Genomic DNA, 20,341 nt, shown 5'->3' with positions numbered 1-20,341 from the left:
ATTTTACTACAAACTCTAGGGCTGTTTGTGACACTTATAGGAATAGCCCAACAGATTGATCGGAAAGAATAACTTTGAGGTGGTTTCGTACCCTACAATAATCTCTTCGTTTGTTCTCCACTATTAGTGACTTTGGAGTGACTCATTGTTGCATGTTGAGGGATAGTTATACAATCCAATTATGTTATTATTGTTGAGAGAACTTGCACTAGTGAAAGTATGAACCCTGGGCCTTTTTTCAACACATTGCAATACCGTTTACGCTCACTTTTATCATCAGTTACCTTGCTGTTTTTATATTTTCAGATTACAAAAACCTATATCTACCATCCATATTGCACTTGTATCACCATCTCTTCGCCGAACTAGTGCACCTATACAATTTACCACTGTTGGGTGTGTTGGGGACACAAGAGACTCTTTGTTATTTGGTTGCAATGTTGTTTGAGAGAGACCATCTTCATCCTACGCCTCCCACGGATTGATAAACCTTAGGTCATCCACTTGAGGGAAATTTGCTACTGTCCTACAAACCTCTGCACTTGGAGGCCCAACAACGTCTACAAGAAGAAGGTTGTGTAGTATACTACAAAGGAGATCAAGGTGTGAAGCCGGTAACGATGGTGATCATGACGGTGCTTTGGAGATGGAGATCAAAGGCACAAGATGATGATGGCCATATCATATCGCTTACTTTGATTGCATGTGATGTTTATCCTTTATGCATCTTATTTTGCTTAGTACGACGGTAGCATTATAAGATGATGTCTCACTAAATTTCAAGGTATAAGTGTTCTCCCTGAGTATGCACCGTTGCTATAGTTCGTTGTGCCGAGACACCACGTGATGATCGGGTCTGATAAGTTCTGTGTTCACATATACCGGGTGCAAGCCAGATTTGCACACGCAGAATACTCGGGTTAAACTTGACGAGCCTAGCATATGCAGATATGGCCTCCAAACATTGAGACCGAAAGGTCGAGCATGAATCATATAGTAGATATGATCAACATAGTGATGTTCTCCATTGAAAACTACTCCATCTCACGTGATGATCGGACATGGTTTAGTTGATATGGTCACGTGATCATTTAGATGACTAGAGGGATGTCTATCTAAGTGGGAGTTCTTAAGTAATATGATTAAATTGAACTTTAATTTATAATGAACTTAGTACCTGATAGTATTTTGCATGTCTATGTTGTTGTAGATCAATGGCCTGTGCTACCGTTCCTTTGAATTTTAATGCGTTCCTAGAGAAAGCTAAGTTGAAGATGATTGTAGGAACTACACGGACTGGGTCCGTAACTTGAGGATTATCCTCATTGCTGCATAGAAGAATTGCGTCCTGGAAGCACCGCTAGGTGCAAGACCTACTGCAGGAGGAACTTCGGACGTTATGAACGTCTGGCAGAGCAAAGATGATGACTACTCGATAGTTCAGTGTGCCATGCTTTACGGCTTATAACCGGGACTTCAACGACATTTTGAATGTCATGGAGCATATGAGATGTTCCAGGAGTTGAAGTTAATATTTCAAGCAAATGCCCGGATTGAGAGATATGAAGTCTCCAATAAGTTCTACAACTGCAAGATGGAGGAGAATAGTTCTGTCAGTGAACATATACTCACAATGTCTGGGTACCACAACCACTTGACTCAACTGGGAGTTAATCTTCTTGATGATAGTGTCATTGACTGAGTTCTTCAATCACTTCCACCAAGCTACAAAAGCTATGCAAGGGATGGATAAGACAATTCCCGAGCTCTTCGTGATGCTAAAGGCTGCAGAGGTAGAAATCTAGAAGGAGCATCAAGTGTTTATGGTTAACAAGACCACTAGTTTCAAGAAGAAGGGCAAAGGGAAGAAGGGGAACTTCAAAAAGAACGGTAAGCAAGTTGCTGCTCAAGTGAAGAAGCCCAAGTCTGTACCTCAGCCTGAGACTGAGTGCTTCTACTGCAAAGGAACTGGTCACTGGAAGCGGAACTGCTCCAAGTATTTGGCGGATAAGAAGGATGACAAAGTGAAAGGTATATTTGATATACATGTTATTGATGTGTACCTTACTAATGCTTGTAGTAGCACCTGGTTATTTGATACTGGTTATGTTGCTCATATTTGCAACTCGAAACAGGGGCTACGGATTAAACAAAGATTGGCTAAGGACGAGGTGACAATGCATGTGGGGAATGGTTCCAAAGTCGATGTGATCGCTGTCGGCACGCTACCTCTACATCTACCTTCGGGATTAGTAGAGGCAATAATAAAGTTGTTATTTATATTTCCTTATATCATGATAAATTTTTATTATTCATGATAGAATTGTATTAACCGGAAAGTTAGTACATGTGTGAATACATAGGCAAACAGAGTGTCCCTAGTATGCCTCTACTAGACTAGCTCGTTAATCAAAGATGGTTAAGTTTCCTGACCATAGACCTGTGTTGTCATTTGATGAACGGGATCACATCATTGGAGAATGATGTGATGGCAAGACCCATCCGTTAGCTTAGCATAATGATCGTTTAGTTTTATTGCTATTGCTTTCTTCATGACTTATACATGTTCCTCAGACTATGAGATTATGCAACTCCCAAATACCGGAGGAACACCTTGTGTGCTATCAAACATCACAACGTAACTGGGTGATTATAAAGATGCTCTATAGCTGTCTCCGATGGTGTTTATTGAGTTGGCATAGATCGAGATAGGATTTGTCACTCCGTGTATTAGAGAGGTATCTCTAGGCCCTCTCGGTAATGCACATCACTATGAGCCTTGCAACCAATGTGTCTAATGAGTTAGCCACAGGATGATGCATTACGGAACGGGTAAAGAGACTTGCCCGTGACGAGATTGAACTAGGTATGATGATACCGACGATCGAATCTCGGGCAAGTAACATACCGATGACAAAGGAAACAACGTAAGTTGTTATGCGGTTTGACCGATAAAGATCTTCATAGATATGTAGGAGCCAATATGAGCATCCAGGTTACGCTATTGGTTATTGACCGGACATGTGTCTGGGTCATGTCTACATAGATCTCAAACCCGTAGGGTCCGCATGCTTAACGTTCGATGACGATTTGTATTATGAGTTATGTGATTTGATGACCGAAGTTTGTTCGGAGTCCCGGATGAGATCACGGACGTGACAAGGAGTCTCGAAATGGTTGAGAGTTGAAGATTCATATATTGGAAGGTTATATTCGGACACCGGAATGGTTTCGAGAAGTATCAGATAAGTTTCGGAGTACCAGGGGCTACCAGACCCCCCCCCCGGAAGTTAATGGGCCACACATGGGCCTTAGTGGAGGAGAGAGGGCCGGCCAGGGAGGTGCCCCCCTTGCCAATCTGAATTGGACAAGGGGTCGGGGCGGTGCCCCCCTTTCCCTCTCCTACTCCTCCTCTCTTTTCCCTTTTTGCTATTCTGAAAAAGGAAAAAGGACAGGGGAATCCTACTTGGACTGGGGAGTCCTAGTAGGACTCCCCACACCTGGCGTGCCCCCTTGGGCCGACCACCTCTCCTCCCCCTTTATATACGTGGGAGGGGGCACCCCAAAGGCACACCAAGCCTACTCTTAGCCGTGTGCGGTGCCCCCATCCATAGTTACACACCTCGGTCATATCGTGGTAGTGCTTAGGCAAAGCCCTGCGCCGGTAACTTCATCATCACCATCGCCACGCCATCGTGCTGATGGAACTCTCCCTCGTCCTCAACTAGATCAAAAGATCGAGGGACGTCATCAAGCTGAACGTGTGCTGAACACGGAGGTGTCGTACGTTCGGTGCTTGGATCGGTTGGATCGTGAAGACATTCGACTACATCAACCGTGTTACTAAACGCTTCCGCTTTCGGTCTACGAGGGTACGTGGACACACTCTCCCTGCTCGTTGCTATGCTTCTGCTAGATAGATCTTGCATGATCATAGGAAAACTATTGAAATACTACGTTCCCCAACAATAGTGCCAAGTGCCAGTTGTTATTTTCTACATGTTTTTTACATCGCAGGAAATCAATGCCAAAAGGAGTCCAAATGCAATGAAACTTTGCGGAGATTTTTTATGGACCAAAAGACACCTAGTGGGCCAAGGCTACACCTGGGGGATGCTCCAAGGACGACACAACCCACCAGGGCGTGCCAGGAGGCCCAAGAGCGCCCTGGTGGGTTGTGCCCACCTCGGGTGCCCCCCAGACCGCCTCTTTGCTCTATAAATACCCCAATATTCCAGAAATCCTAGGGTGCGAATGGATGATTGATTATAGCCGCCATAGAGTACAGAACCACCAGATCCAATCTAAATACCATCATGGATGGGGTTCACAACCTCCATTGGTGCCTCTCCGATGATGCGTGAGTAGTTCTTTGTAGACCTTCAGGTCCGTAGTTAGTAGCTAGATGGCTTCCTCTCTCTCACTGAATTCTCAATACAATGGTCTCTTGGAGATCCATATGATGTAACTCTTTTTGCGGTGTGTTTCATGGGATCGGATGAACTTCGACTTTATGATTAGATCTATCTTTTTTATATCCATGAAAGTGTTTGAGTTTCTTTGATATCTTTTATGCGTGATTGATTATAGCCTCATATTTCTTCTCCGATATTTGGGTTTCGTTTGGATAACTTGAACTATTTATCTTGCAATGGGAAGAGGTGCTTTGTAGTGGGTTCGATCTTACAGTGCTTGATCCCAGTGACAGAAGGGGAATCGACACGTATGTATTGTTGCCAATAAGGATAAAACAATGGGGTCTATCTCTACATAGATAGATCTTGTCTACATCATGTCATCGTTCTTATTGCATTACTCCGTTTCTCCATTAACTTAATACACTAGATGCATGTTGGATAGCGGTCGATGTGTGGAATAATAGTAGTAGATGCAGGCAGGAATTGGTCTACTAATCTTGGACGTGATACCTATATAATGATCATTGCCTGGATATCGTCATGATTATTTGAAGTTCTATCAATTTCCCAATAGTAATTTGTTTACCCACCGTTTGCTTTTTTCTCTAGAGAAGCCACTAGTGAAACCTACAGCCCCGTGTCTCTTTCTCATATTATTTGCCTTTGCTATCTATTTTCCTTTGCTTTTATTTTCAGATCTATTAAACCAAAAATACAAAAATACCTTGCTAAAATTTATTATTATTTATTTTATTTGGCGTTTGATCTATCAATATACTACAATTTTATTCACATATGTTTGCTTACCTTGAGGCGCCGCTACCCGAAAGGGATTGACAACCCCTTTTACACGTCGGGTTGCGAGTAGTTGTTATTTGTGTGCAGGTGTTGTTTACGTTGTGTTTCTTGGTTCTCCTACTGGTTCGATAACCTTGGTTTCACATCTGAGGGAAATACCTACTGCAGCTGTGCTGCATCATTCCTTCCTCTTTGGGGAAATACCGATGTAGTTTCAAGCGACATCAGCCACCGCCATACTAAGAAAAATAAGATGCATAAAAGATAAACATCACATGGAATCAACATATGTGACATGATATAGCCATCATCATCTTGTGCTTTTGATCTCCATCTCCAAAGCATCGTCATGATCTCCATTGTCACCGGCTTGACACATTGATCTCCATCGTAGCGTCGTGGTCGTCTCACCAACTATTGCTTCCACAACTATCACTAATGTATAGTGATAAAGTAAAGTGATTACATGGCATTTGCATTTCATACAATAAAGAGACAACCATAAGGCTCATGTCGGTTGCCTATAACTTTTACAAAACATGATCATCTCATACAACAACGTATATCACATCATGTCTTGACCATATCACATCACAACATGCCCTGCAAAAACAACTTAGACGTCCTCTACTTTGTTGTTGCAAGTTTTGCGTGGCTACTACGGGCTTCTAGCAAGAACCTTTCTTACCTACGCATCAAAACAACAACGGTGATTTATCAAGTTTGCTGTTTTAACCTTCAACAAGGATCAACTGTAGTCAAATTTGATTCAACTAGAAACATACACCCGCCAACCAGCTTTATGCAAAACTAGTTCTGTGTCTGTCGGTGGAACTGGTCTCATGAACATGGGCATGTAAGGTTGGTCCGGGCCGCTTCATCCCACAATACCGCCGAATCAAAATAAGACATTGGTGGTAAGCAGTATGATGATCACCGCCCACAACTCTTTGTGTTCTACTCGTGCATATCATCTACGCATAGACCTGGCTCAGATGCCACTATTGGGAAACGTAGCATGCAATTTAAAAAAAATTCCTACGCTGACGCAAGATCTATCTAGGAGATGCATAGCAACTAGAGGGGAGAGTGTGTCTATGTACCCTCGTAAACTGAAAGCGGAAGCGTTTGACAACGCGGTTGATCTAGTCGAACCTCTTCTAGCTCCGACCGATCGAGTACCGAACGTATGGCACCTTGGAGTTCTGCACACATTCAGCGCGATGACACCCCTCGCCTTCTTGATCCAGCAAGGTGTCAAGGAAGTAGATGAGTTCCGTCAACACGACGACATCGTGACGGTGATGGTGAAGTGATTCTTATAGGGCTTCACCTAAGCACCGTAAAACTATGATCGGGGGTGTAAACTGTGGAGGGGGGCACCGCACACGGCTAACGATTGTTGTTGTGTGTTCTAGGCACCCCCTCCCCACGTATATATAGGTGGGAGGGGGAGGGGAGCAGCAAGGGGGCACGCCAAGTAGGAGGAATCCTACATGGGGTCCTCCCCAATTCGGCCTCCCCCCTTCCTTTTTTTGCCAGAGAGAAAAGGGAGGGGAAGGGAGAAAGGAAGGGGAGCCGAACCCCCCCCCCCTTGTTCCTTCTCCAATTCGGCCTCTGCCTAAGGGGGCAGGGTAACACCCATGATGCGGCTATATCTCCCACGTGTCGGAGCACGACTTAGAGGCATAACCGCATAGTAGGCATGTCGCAACAGGGGTAATCTTTACACATCCCACGTACTGAATAAGAAAGGGATAAAGAGTTGGCTTACAATCGCCACTTCACACAATACATAAATATATCATACATCATCTAGAATACGATCAAGGTCCTACTACGGAACCAACATAAATAAAGACAACCCCAAATGCTAGGTCCCCGATGGCCCCAACTGGGCTCCTCTACTGATCCTCCGGAAAAGACACGTAGTAACGGCCCGAATCCTTGTCGAACTCCCACTTGAGTTCGGTAGCATCCCCTGCACTGGCATCATCGGCACCTGCATCTGTTTGGAAGTATCTGTGAGTCACGGGGACTCAACAATCTCACACCCTCGCGATCAAAACTATTTAAGCTTATGGGTAGGAAAGGTAGTGAGGTGGAGCTGCAGCAAGCACTAGCATGTATGGAGGCTAACTTACGCAAAAGAGAGCGAGAAGACAAGCAATGCATGGTTGAGAAGCTAAAATGATCAAGAAGTGATCCTGAAACTACTTACGTTCATGCATAACACGAGACTGTGTTCTCTTCTCGGACTCCGCCGAAAAGAGACCATCACGGCTACACACGCAGTTGATTCATTGTAATTAAGTTAAGTGTCAAGTTCTCTACAACTAGATATTAACAAATTCCCATCTTCCCAGAACCACGGGCACGGCTTTCGAAAGTTCAAAACCCTGCAGGGGTGTCCCAACTTAGCCCATCACAAGCTCTCACGGTCAACAAAGGATATTCCTTCTCCCAGGAAGACCCGATCAGACTCGGAATCCCGGTTACAAGACATTTCAATGATGGTAAAACAAGACCAACAAAGCCGCCCGACGTGCTGAAAAATCCCGATAGGAGTCACACGTATCTCGTTCTCAGGGCACACCGGATGAGACATCCTACGAGTAAAACCAAACCTCAAGTTGGCCTGAGGTGGCCCCACAGTCTACTCAGTTCGGACCAACACTCAGAGGAGCACTGGCCTGGGGGGGGGGGTTTAAATAAAGATGATCCCTGAGTCCATGGAACCCAAGGGGAAAAGGCTTAGGTGACAAATGGTAAAACCAAAGTTGGGCCTTGCTGGAGGAGTTTTATTCAAGGCAAACCGTCAAGGGGTTCCCATAACATCCAACCGCGTAAGGAATGCAAAATCAAGGAACATAACACCGGTATGACGGAAACTAGGGCGGCAAGAGTGGAACAAAACACCAGGCATAAGGCCGAGCCTTCCACCCTTTACCAAGTATATAGATGCATTAAAGTAAACAATATATAATAACAATATCCCAACAAATATCCATGTTCCAACAAGGAACAAACTTCATCTTCACCTGCAACTAGCAACGCTATAAGAGGGGCTGAGCAAAGCGGTAACATAGCCAAACAATGGTTTGCTAGGAAAGGTGGGTTAGACGCTTGACATGGCAATATGGGAGGCATGATATAACAAGTGGTAGGCATCGCGGCATAGCAATAGAGCGAACAACTAGCAAGCAAAGATAGAAGTGATTTCAAGGGTATGGTCATCTTGCCTGTAAAGTTCTCAGAGTTGACGAAAGCTTGATCCTTGTAAGCGTACTCAACGGGTTCCTCGATCATGCACTCGTCTCCCAGCTCTACCCAAAGCAAGAACACAAGCAAAAGGAAAACAATCAACCACGATGCAATGCGCAAGCAACATGATGCAAAACATGGCATGACATGTGAGATGTGATATGCAATGCATATGCATGCTCCGGAAGGAAAAGATTGATCAAGGCATCAACTTGGCAAACCAAGTGTGCCGCTGGAAAGATGAGATGATTTCGGTCGAAATCGATATAAATATCACCGGAATCGGATGCATGGTTTGCAAATGGCAAGCAAAACAATAATGGCACAATTCTGTGATTAACAACACAATGCCATCTAGAATGCAACAATAAACTAAGCTACTGCACTCCAACATAGCAACAAAGCACATATAGCAGACAAAGGCATGGCATGAATCTACTCAAAGCATAGAACAAAAGTCCCTTACTGACCATGAGTCAAAAGGGCATAGAAAATATGATGGCACCCATGTAAACATAGCAAGTTTCATTAACAGATTCAGACTTAGCAGAAAACTGAGCATGGCATAAACAGAATTATTAAGGCATCTTTGCGAGCTCGATGCACTCACCACAAGGCATTGCATGACAAGATAAGCATACTACCATCAATAAGACATGATCATAAGGCTAACCATGGCAAGAACAAGTTTATAGCATGCTTGGATCAACTACAACAACCATGGCAAAATTGATTAACATGTAAACAATCTGCCAGGAACATTTTATAGCACAAGTAGAGCAAGATTAAGTCATGCTAGGGCACTCCATAATTGCAAACATGGGCATGGATGGATATAGCATAACCATATGTCCAAATCATCCTTACTGAAGGTACTCAAAACAAGCATGGGATTCACTATAGCATCATGGATACATGGCCTAAAAATAACAGCAGAGCAAGGACTTAGCAAAAACCTAAGTCCCTGAAATCAGCAATATCATGAAGGCTACTATGCATGCTTGTGCTAGTCACCACAATGATCACAAAAATACATGGAAAACACCCCTTTAAATATGGCATGGCATAAATCAAAATACATGTAGAGCTCATGCCCATATGCAGCACACAACAAATGTAGCAAAAATAACAAATCCTCATACTCTCATAAGAAACAGGAACTAACAATTTATAGCACTCTTGCATCAATCATTTGGGCATCAAGATGGACTCAAACAAGCATGTCACAATGGAACAAAATGAAGCGCACATCATGATGAACAATTTGATATATTATGCGCATGAAACGGAGTAGTGTGCAACAAGTTATGGCATGATGAACAGGGGCTTAAAACATGAGGGGAAAAAGACTTAGTGGGAAAACGACCTCGCGAAAGTCAACGGGATCTAGGGTTTTTCTTGGCACGGAAGTCGAGGCAGATCTGGGCTCGCCGGAGTTGGACTGTGTGGCGGCCGGAACGAGAGGGGGAAGGCCGGAGGAGGCGGGTCCGGGCCGGATCTCGCCGGATCCGGCCAGATCCTGGCATGGGGCGCCGCGGGGAGGCGACGCAGACGACGGGCGGCGGACGGCGGACGGACGGCGGCGGAGGCGGCATGGTGGAGGCGGCGGTCGGCGTCGAGCGGCGGAAGGCGCGGGGCGCCGCGCGGGCTGGGAGGAGAGGCGGCGGCGGGGCACGGCCCGGTCAGCGCGCGGGAGGGCCGGCCACGGGCCAGGCAGGCCGGCGGCGCGGGGCGGCGGGCGCGCCACGTGGCAGGCCGCGATTCGCCGGTGGCGGCGGCACGGACGCGTCCGACTCGGACGGATGTGTCCGGTGGCGCGAGGAGAGGGAGAGCTAGGGTTAGACCCGAAATTTCGGTGGAGATCACATATATATAGGTAGGGGGAGGTAGGAGTGTCCGAATGTGGTGTAGTTTTCACCCACACGATCGACATCCGACGACGGAGGGCATGGAAGGGGTTTGGAAGGGTTATTGGGCCGTTTTGGAGTGGTGTTGGGCTGCTACACACACGAGGCCTTTACGGTTCCCCGGTTAACCGTTGGAGTATCAAACGGACTCCAAATGACACGAAATTTGACAGGCGGTCTACCGGTGGTGTACCAAGGCCGCTTGGAAAATCTCAGTCCATTCCGAGAATCTTTAACACCCACTCATGAAAAGAGGCAAAAGGGGGGCTCCGGAGGACGTAGGAGTGTCGGATTGCAAAACGGACAACAGGGAAAATGCTCGGATGCATGAGACGAACACGTATGCAAATGAGATGCACATGATGACATGATATGAAATGCATGACATGGACAAAAATAAAAACAAAGACAAACCCAACCACGAAGGGAAACTCATAACTTAGAGCCAAAAATGGCAAGAGTTGGAGTACAAATATGGCAAGGTACATCCGGGGCGTTACAACACTCCACCACTACGGAAGGATCTCAACCCGAGATCTAGGACTGAAAGAACTCCGGATATTCGTAACGGAGTTGTGACCATTTCACTTTCAGGAATTTGATAGACTTGTTGCGAGTCTTGCGCTCGGTTTTTTCAAGGATAGCAACGGGATGCTCATGATAAGACATGTCTTCTTGGAGATCAATCTCTTCGAAGTTGATGGTGCGGTCAGGAGTCTTGAAGCACTTGCGAAGATGTGACACGTGAAACACGTCGTGCACATTTGCGAAGTTGGACGGAAACTCAAGTTGATAGGCGAGGTCGCCTCTTTTTCCAATTATCTTGAAAGGACCCACGTATCTAGGGGAAAGCTTCCCTTTGATACCGATGCGACGAGTACCTTTCATTGGAGAGACGCAGAGGTAGACATGGTCTCCGATCTCGAAAGCCAAGTCATGATGCTTGCTATCATAGTAACTCTTATGGCGCGATTGCGCAGCTTTGAGATTTTCATGGATGACTTTGCACATTTCTTCAGCCTCTGTGATTAAGTCATTACCAAGAAGTTGGCGTTCACCAGTCTCTGACCAATTAAGAGGGGTGCGGCACTTTCTGCCATAGAGAAACTCGAATGGGGCCTTGCCCAAACTCGCCTGGAAGCTGTTGTTGTAGGAGAACTCGACATATGGGAGACAATCTTCCCTTTTCATACTGAAAGAAATGACACAAGCCCTAATCATATCTTCAAGAATTTGATTGACTCGCTCGACTTGGCCACTAGTTTGAGGATCGAAGGCTGTGCTAAACCGAATGTTCGTGCCCATGGCCTTCTGGAAGGAGTCCCAGAACTTAGAAGTGAAGAAGCTTCCACGATCTGAATATATCAATTGCGAAATGCCATTCAAGGAGACAATCCTGGAGGTATATAGCTCTACCAACTGAGCTGCTATGATAAATTCTTTGATAGGAAGAAAATGAGCCACTTTTGTAAGCTTGTCGATGACAACAAAGATAGCATCATTGCCATGCTTGGACTTGGGAAATCCAGTCACAAAGTCCATCTCAATATGGTCAAACTTCCATTCTGGAATGGCAAGAGGTTGGAGGAGACCAGCTGGCCATTGGTGTTCTGCTTTCACTCTTCTGCAGACATCACATTCATTCACGAACTGAGCAGTTTTTCGCTTCATTCGAGTCCACCAATACGACTTCCTGAGGTCATGGTACATCTTCGTACTTCCAGGATGAATGGATAGGAGGGAATTGTGAGCCTCATTCATAATGACTTCACGTAGATCACCCTTAGGAACCACAATTTGATCCTCGAAGAATAGAGTATATTTGTCATCAAGGCGATAGCACTTGTATTTGGGTTGTCTCTTGGCGATCCCATTTTTCACCTTCTTCACCGTGGCATCAAGAAGTTGTGCCTCATGAATTTGATCTTCCAAAGTAGGAGAGACTTGGAGGTTGGCAAGGAAGCCTTGAGGAACAACTTGGAGATTTAGTTTGCGGAAAGCTTCACAAAGGTCAGGTTGGAAGGGCTCACTACTAGGAAAAGGCCAACTAGTGGCGCACCAGTTTTGCCTACTAATGGCGCACTACTGGTGCGCCATTAGTACCACGCCACTAGTATTTTTTACTAATGGCGCACCACTGGTGCGCGAGTGCACCATTAGTATACCAGATACTAATGGCGCACCTGTAGTGCGCCATTAGTATGCCTAGAGGTGCGCCATTACTATCTGACTTAGTAATGGTGCACCACATAGAAGTGTACCATTAGTAATAAAAAAAATTCAATTTTTTTTCAATTTTTTTTCTTAATCTCGGGTCACTATGGCTTAATCTCGGGTCAATATGCTTAATCTCAGGTCAAATCGCACTCCGTGGTCAAACTTCCCGAAAGGTCACCCATCCTCACACTACTCCAGCCCCAGCACGCTTAACTTCAGAGATCTATCCAACCCCAGCACCAGCTCACTTCACAGGCACTTGTTGATATATCTAGCATATCAATCCTATTAAACCTTGTTGATGTTTAGGACTTTGTTCATGTTCATGTTACGTATTACGTATCATATTTTGAAAAAAAATTCCCGAAAAAAATCGAAACTAATTTTTTTCTGTTACTAGTGGCGCACCTAGCATATGGTGTGCCACTAGTAAGTTTGAAGTTTTTTGAATTTTTTTGCCTCCAGATCTTAAAAGCCTCGTAACTTTTTTTCTGTTAGGTTTTTGAGGATTTTAAAAATGTGTAACGGGGTTCCTATGCAAAAGTTATGCCCATTTTACAAATTCCTGAGAGATTTTGCAAATAAAGTCGAAATTCATGTTTGTAAATTTTCCCAACAACTAGACCACATATCACATGGGAAACTTATTTTTTTTTGACATTTTCATCATTTTCTTTTAATTTTTTTTAAAACTGAGAAGGCGGTCCACGGGAGGGGTGTGTGCATGCGAGGGAATTTTTGGGCCAAGTTAGTAATGGCACACTGTGGGAGTGGTGCACCATTACTAGTTGAACTAGGAATGGCGCACCACTCCCACGGTGCGCCATTACTGGTTTTCAAAAAATATAAAAAAATTGAACAAAAAATTGAAAAAAAAGACTAGTGGCGCACCATGGATGTGGTGCGCCATTACTAGTTTAACTAGTAATGGCGCACTATCCCCTGGTGCGCCATTACTAGTTTTGAAAAAAAATTAAAAAAATTGAAAAAATATACTAATGGCGCACCGTGGATGTGGTGCGGCATTACTAGTTTAACTAGTAATGGCACACTATCCCCTGGTGCGCCATTACTAGTTTTTAAAAAAAATAAAAAAATCTTGTTACTAATGGCGCACCGTGGATGTGGTGCGCCATTAGTATTTGGACACTCATGGCGCACCAACACATGGTGCGCCCTTAATATATAGTAGTGGCGCACCACATGTCTGGTGTGCCATTAGTGTCAATTTCATCTATAGCCCTTTTCCTAGTAGTGGCTTGAGAATTAAGCTGTTGAAGTAAGCCTTCCTGCTCAAAGCATCTACAATGACATTGGCCTTGCCTGGAGTATATTCAATACTCGGATTGTACTCTTGAATCATTTCGACCCAACGAGTCTTCCTGAGGTTGAGGTTGGGCTGAGTGAAGATGTACTTGAGGCTCTGATGATCCGTGAAGATGTCCACTTTCCTCCCCAACAAGAGATGTCTCCAAGTTAATAGAGCATGGACAACTACCGCCAACTCGAGGTCATGAGTGGGGTAGTTCTTTTCGCTGGGCTTCAACTGGCGAGAGGTATAAGCCACAACTTTCTTCTCTTGCATTAACACAGCACCGAGACCTTGCAGGGAGGCATCACAGAAAACTTCGAATGGTTTGGATTCATCAGGAGGAGTTAAAACAGGAGTTGTGACTAACTTCTCTTTGAGGGTGTTGAAAGCAACATCACACTCAGGTGTCCAGACATACTTGACATGCTTCTGGAGGAGGTTGGAAAGAGGCTTTGCAATCTTAGATAAATTCTCAACGAATCTTCGACAACAGCTTGCAAGCCCAAGAAAGCTGCAGAGCTGCTTGACATTTTGAGGCGGTTCCCAATTCACAATTGCAGACACCTTCTCAGGATTAACTGCAATGCCCTTGGCAGATATGATATGGCCAAGGTAGAGAACCTCATCGAGCCAAAACTCACACTTTGAAAACTTCGCATAGAACTAATGTTCTCTGAGTTTGTCGAGTACCAATCTCAAATGCTTGGCATGATCCTCCTTATTCTTGGAAATGACCAAAATATCATCGAGATACACCAGGACGAATCATTTGTGTAAGGGTTGAAGATGAAGTTCATCATGCGAGAGAATGTTGGAAGATCATTGACAAGGCCGAAAGGCATGACAGTATATTCCTAAGAACCATAGGTTGTTCTGAATGTTGTCTTGGGGATATCTTGTTCACAAATGTGAATCTGATGATAACCCATACGGAGGTCAAGCTTGGAGAAAACTTGAGCACCTTTAAGTTGCTCGAATAGCTCATTGATGTTGGGAAGTGGGTACTTGTTCTTTATTGTTTTCTTGTTCAATGGACGGTAGTTGACACAAAGTTGTTCTGTTCCATCCTTCTTCTTGACAAAAAGAACACCACAACCCCATGGAGAAGAACTTGGTTGGATTAGACCCATGTGCTCTTGTTCATCGAGTTGTTTCTTCAGCTCCTTCAACTCTTTTGGTCCAAGCTTGTAAGGACGCTTGCAAACAGGTTCCATTCCAGGCTCAAGATCGATGACGAATTCAACTGGCCGGTGAGGAGGCATTCCCGGAAGCTCTTCTGGGAAGACGTCTTGATATTCACAAACGACTGGAATCTGAGAGATGGCATCCAACTCGCCCTTCTCATTGAGAGAAAATAGCCGAATGGTATCATCACGAGCGGCATAGATGATGACATCCTCAGACGAGTGTGTCAATTGAATCTGCCTGGCAGCACAATCAAGCTGAGCCTTGTGCTTAGAAAGCCAGTCCATGTCGAGAATTAGATCAATATCAGAGTCGCCAAGAACAATTGGAGAGGACAGAAACTTATAGTCTCCAAACTGGACAGAGACATCGGGAGCAACCAAACTAGAAGTCAAAAGCTTTCCCGAAGAAACAACTTCCATGACTTTGGACAAAACCTCTGTGTCAATATTGTGCTCCGATGCAAATGGGAATGACATGAAAGAATGCGATGCACCAGTATCGAATAAGACTTTAGCGGGAATGGAGTTAACTGGAAGGTTACCCATGATCACTTCTGAAGAGTCCTCTGCCTGATCTGCGTTCATCATGTTGACCTTTGCAAAATTGGGATTATGCTTGACCACTGCATTGCTGGCAGATCTCACAGGAGGAGGGGGTGGAAGGCGCCTTTGGTTGAAGCATTTGTTTGCATAGCCCTTTTTGCTGACACTTGTTGCAAGTAACCTCTGAGAGCGGAGGGTGATAAGGAGCACTTGACCTTGGAGCATGAGACGGAGCTTTGTTCTGATAGCCTAGATTGGGAGGGTGGGAAGTTTCATTACCACCTTTACTCTTCTGCTAATAATGCTGACGGAACGGAGGAGGAGGAGGCAACCAGAACTTCTGTTGCTTAGCTGCCACTTGAGTTGAAGAAGAAGATGGAGTTGCATCCCTGACTCTCTTCTTAGAAGCATCGCACTTGAGCTGAGCGGCCTCTTGCTTTAGTGCCATGTTGTAGAATTCATCATACTTGGTCGGCTCAAAAAGCACGAGAGCTAATTGCAGATCTTCTCTGAGGCCACCTCTGAATTGATAAATCATGCTCTTCTCGTCAGGGACATCTTGTTTAGCAAAGCGAGCGAGCCTCTAAAACAGGATGTTGTATTGGTAAACAGACATGCTGCCTTGCTTGAGATTGCAGAACTCCTCGTGCTTACTCTCAGCAACACTTTGAGGAATATGGTGAGCTTTGAAGTCTCGGTGGAAATCATCCCAGGTAATCACACGACTCCTCTGGAATCTCTGTATTGTTGATACCACTCAGTAGCTTGGTCTTTGAGTTGAAACAAAGCAAACTTGACAAAGTCCTCAGGCCTGACATTTCTACACTCAAAATGTTTGCAGATATCCACGAGCTAGTCGTCGGCGTCTATGGCCTCGACACAGTTACTGAAGGACTTCGGCTGGTTTGTGAGGAACTGATTGACGGTGGCAAACTGAGGTTGATTGTTGCCTTGGCCTTGATTTCCTTGGTTGCCTTGCCCTTGGTTGCGCTCTTGCAAGAGTTGCAAAAGCATCTGAGTGTTGGCGTTGGTGGCGGCCATGATAGTTTGCCATGCCTCCTGAGGTGGAGGTGGTGGCGGAGGTTCCGGATTCTGATGCGTTGGAGGAGCCATCCTGAAGATGTTGACATCCGTTAGCATCTTGAAAGACATATATTCAAGCTGAATCAATGGATCGAAATTGCAACATATAGCCTTAACATTCGAACAAGGATGAATGAATGAATTCCAAAGTAAATAATCACACTCCCATAAACTGAGAAGCCACTTAGATAAAAGGTAGATGAATAAATCAACAAGGTACGGATATGAACAAATAATTGGTAAGGATTACCCAATCACAAACCAAATATCTGCGTGTCGGATTTTGGGTTCCGGCAGACCCTTGAGGTTCGAACACTGGGGTGCGCGCGGAGATCTCTCCCCTACCGATCTACGTCCAATCCTCTCGTGCAAACTAAGATGAAAATGATGAACAACACAAGAGACATGAGGTTTATACTGGTTTGGGCCATCGTTGTGGTTTAATACCCTACTCCAGTGTGTGGCGTGGTGGATTGCCTCTGGGGCTGATGATGGACAGTACATGGGAAGAACAGCCTCGCGAGGGCTGTTCTTGAGCTGGTGCGGTGTGTTCTACTTAGTCTCTACTGGGTTTCTCTCTCTTTTCCCTTTTTCCCTTCTTCTCCTCTTTCTCTTCCTCGTCCTGCATTTTCCTTTGTGGAGGCTAGCTCTACTTATAGAGGCCCTGGGCCTCTCCCCGAATAATTGAGCGGGAAGGGCGCCAACAATTGGCCATGTTGAAGGGGAACATCTAGTTATCCTGACCAAAGGTGGTCTTCGGCTGCCAAAAGCACTGGTGATGACGCCGTCTTGGGCTCCATGGTGACCTCCGTCCGGCCGTCCGGCTGGTCTTGGTCTCGTTGCACCGGAATGGTAACCTTTGCCTGATGCCTTGGCCTGTGCTTGCCCCCTTTGCACCAAAGGGGAAACAAGGACCCTGCACAGGCCGGCGCCCGCCTGGCCTCGATCGTCATGGCTTGCGTCATGGGATCCTCGCGAGGTACCCTTGCATTGATCTCTCCTCCTCCTCGTGGGCCTTCCTGAAGAGGCTGTCTTTGAGGAAGCTTCCGGTCGTCCACCCCGCGAGGCTTGGCCCTTCGCGAGGGTCTTGAGCTTGAGTTGATGAAGATGGGCGTGCTGGGCCCCCACTTGAGCCACGCCGCAGGCCGTAGGCAGGCAAGTCTGGGGACCCCCATTCCCAGAATGCCGACAGTAGCCCCCGGGCCCAAGGTGCGCACGGGCTTGGCTTAGCAGAGAAGCGAAGGGGCAAGCACGAAGCGCCGCAGGCCCTAACAGCCTGCGGCCTTGGGCACCGCGTGGCGGTTGATTGGGCGTGGGCGTCTGCGCTTCCCCATGACGCCTTGGGAATTGCACGACTGACCAAAGGGGGTGCCCTGGCCAGGCTTACTTGCCCTGCTCTCGTCCGTCTTGCCCTAGATCCCCTTTCTCGCTCTCCTTCCTCTTGCTCCCTAAATCCTCCAGATCCGTCTCAATCCTTCGCATCCGGCATGCCATGGCGCCTCGCAAGTCTCCGGCTGATGCTTGGTACTCGCTGGCCCTGGATTCCCCGAACCTGTCGGAGAAGAACCTCGCCCTCACGCGCCTGATGACGGTGGCGCAGGGCATCAAGGGGGCGACCGTGCTCAAGGCCGGCTCCGACCAGCCTGAAGTCAAGGGGAGCACTTTCTATCCGCTCTTCGTGAGCGCCATTGTCGCCGGTCTGGTGCCGCCTTTCTCTGAGTTCTTCTTTGCTGTTCTCCGCCAGTACAACTTACAGGCTCTGCACCTCCACCCCAACTCTGTTCTTCTCCTGGCGATTTTTTCCTACTATTGCGAGGCTCATGTTGGTGTGAAGCCCTTGGTGGCCTTGCTGCGCCACTATTTTTCCCTCCGAGTTTCTGGTGTCCAAGTCTCCGCATGTGCGAGCTTCATTGCGTACTCCAATTCCAATGCTATCTCGAAGCCTGGGAAGAGGATCGAAGGCTTCCGGAGCAAATGGGTCATGGTGGACGTCGGGCGCCTCCACCCCCGTCTGGTGCTGCCTACGGGGCAGCCCAAGGCCGTCGACGCGTGGTCCCGCGTGGAGCTCGTCGACCCTCGTGCGAAGGCAGTGCTGAAGAGGATGAACGCGGACCTGAGGCCAAGCAACTTGGGGGCGGCGAAGCTGATCGGGGCCTCGCTCCTGAGGGAGTTCTGGGTGCACCGGGTGGCTCCTCTCCAGGAGCACTCGCTCCCATTGTGGAGGCTCGGGGAAGCGGGAGCCGCCTTGCGCCTAAGCTCGGAGGCCCTGTCCGATGAGGATCTGCTCACGGCCCTCCATTCCTTGGTTGGGGGAGATGTGACGAGCCCGGTGAGCGCTCCCGTCCCCCTGTTCCTTCGGGATGACTGGGGGCAGGTGGTGAGCGCCATGCCCACCTTTAACGGTGAGGGGCTAGTGCCCGCGGCAGCTCCCGAGGATCTTGCAGTGCTGGCGATGGTGAACGTGTCCTCTGGCAACTCCAGCGAGAGTGAGGAGGACGAAGAAGCGGAGGAGGAAGAGTCTGTCTTCGAGGCGACTGGCGAAGAGTCGGGGGAGTCCTGGCCTCGGCTCAGGTCTCGGGCCCTCCTCTCCATGCCGGATGATGACGATGCTGACACCGGGTGAGGAGGGGAGGACTCTCCCTTGGTCAGAAGGAAGGGCAGGTCGGGGCTGGTTCCACCAGGGCCGGTTCTGACCACAGGGCGGTCTGAAACCAGCCCCAGCCCTCCCGACGTGGCTTCTGCTTCTGAGCCTTCTGAAGCTGACCCGAGTCGCAGGCTCTCGGGCTTCAAGTTCGGCCGGAGGTTACTTGGGTTAGTGAGCAACGACCAGTAAGTGCCCGACTCCTGCTTTGCTTGATTTCTGCCGCCGAGGCTTGATGTCCATGCTCTCTTGTTAGGCCGGCGCCTGCGGCAAAGAGGTTGAGGGGGGCTTCTGCGGCCCTGCTTGGGGCCAGTCCTTCTGCCGGGGCGGTGCCTTCGTCCGCTGGGGAGGAAGACGGCGCGGCTCGCGCCTCTCTGGTCCGATCGCTCTCGCGAGGCCGACTGGGACGCCTCGGCGAGGAGGCAGCCCCCGTCGCCCCGCTGACTCTGGAGTCGACTGCGCCCGATGCTGCAGTCGGGCGGCCAAGGCCCAGGGCGTTCCTTCCCGCCAAACCGTGATCACGCCACCATCTTCTTCACCTGCTCCGCCAGTTCCCGCTTCTTCTGCTTCCTCTGTCGCCGTCCTGAACCAAGTCGCCAGCGAACTGAGCCAGCTGCGGTAGGATCTCCTGAGCACGGACCCTCGCCTGGCGGCCGGGCTCCTAGAGCTAGCTTCTGGCTGGGCCTGCTCCGCTGCCTTCATCTGAGCAGCACTGAGCCAGGCCGCGGCGGCCTCTGATGGGGAGAAGCAGGCCGCTAACCAAGCCAAGGCCGCCCACGACGCTGCCCTAAGCGATGCTGCGGCTGCCAAGGCTCGCTGCAAGGAGCTGGAGGTCGAGCTGCAAGGCTTGCGTGACGAGCTCGCCAAGGAGGCCCATGGACGCCAGGAGAGAGAGAAGGAGATGAAGGCTCGGGAGGCCGCCGTCAAGGACCGGGGCGCCAAGCTCGATGACCGCCACGGCGAACTGGAGA

The sequence above is a fragment of the Triticum dicoccoides genome, chromosome 7A (genome assembly GCF_002162155.2).
Source record: "Triticum dicoccoides isolate Atlit2015 ecotype Zavitan chromosome 7A, WEW_v2.0, whole genome shotgun sequence".
NCBI classification, from domain to species: domain Eukaryota; kingdom Viridiplantae; phylum Streptophyta; class Magnoliopsida; order Poales; family Poaceae; genus Triticum; species Triticum dicoccoides.
Note: the sequence above shows the minus strand (reverse complement) of the source record.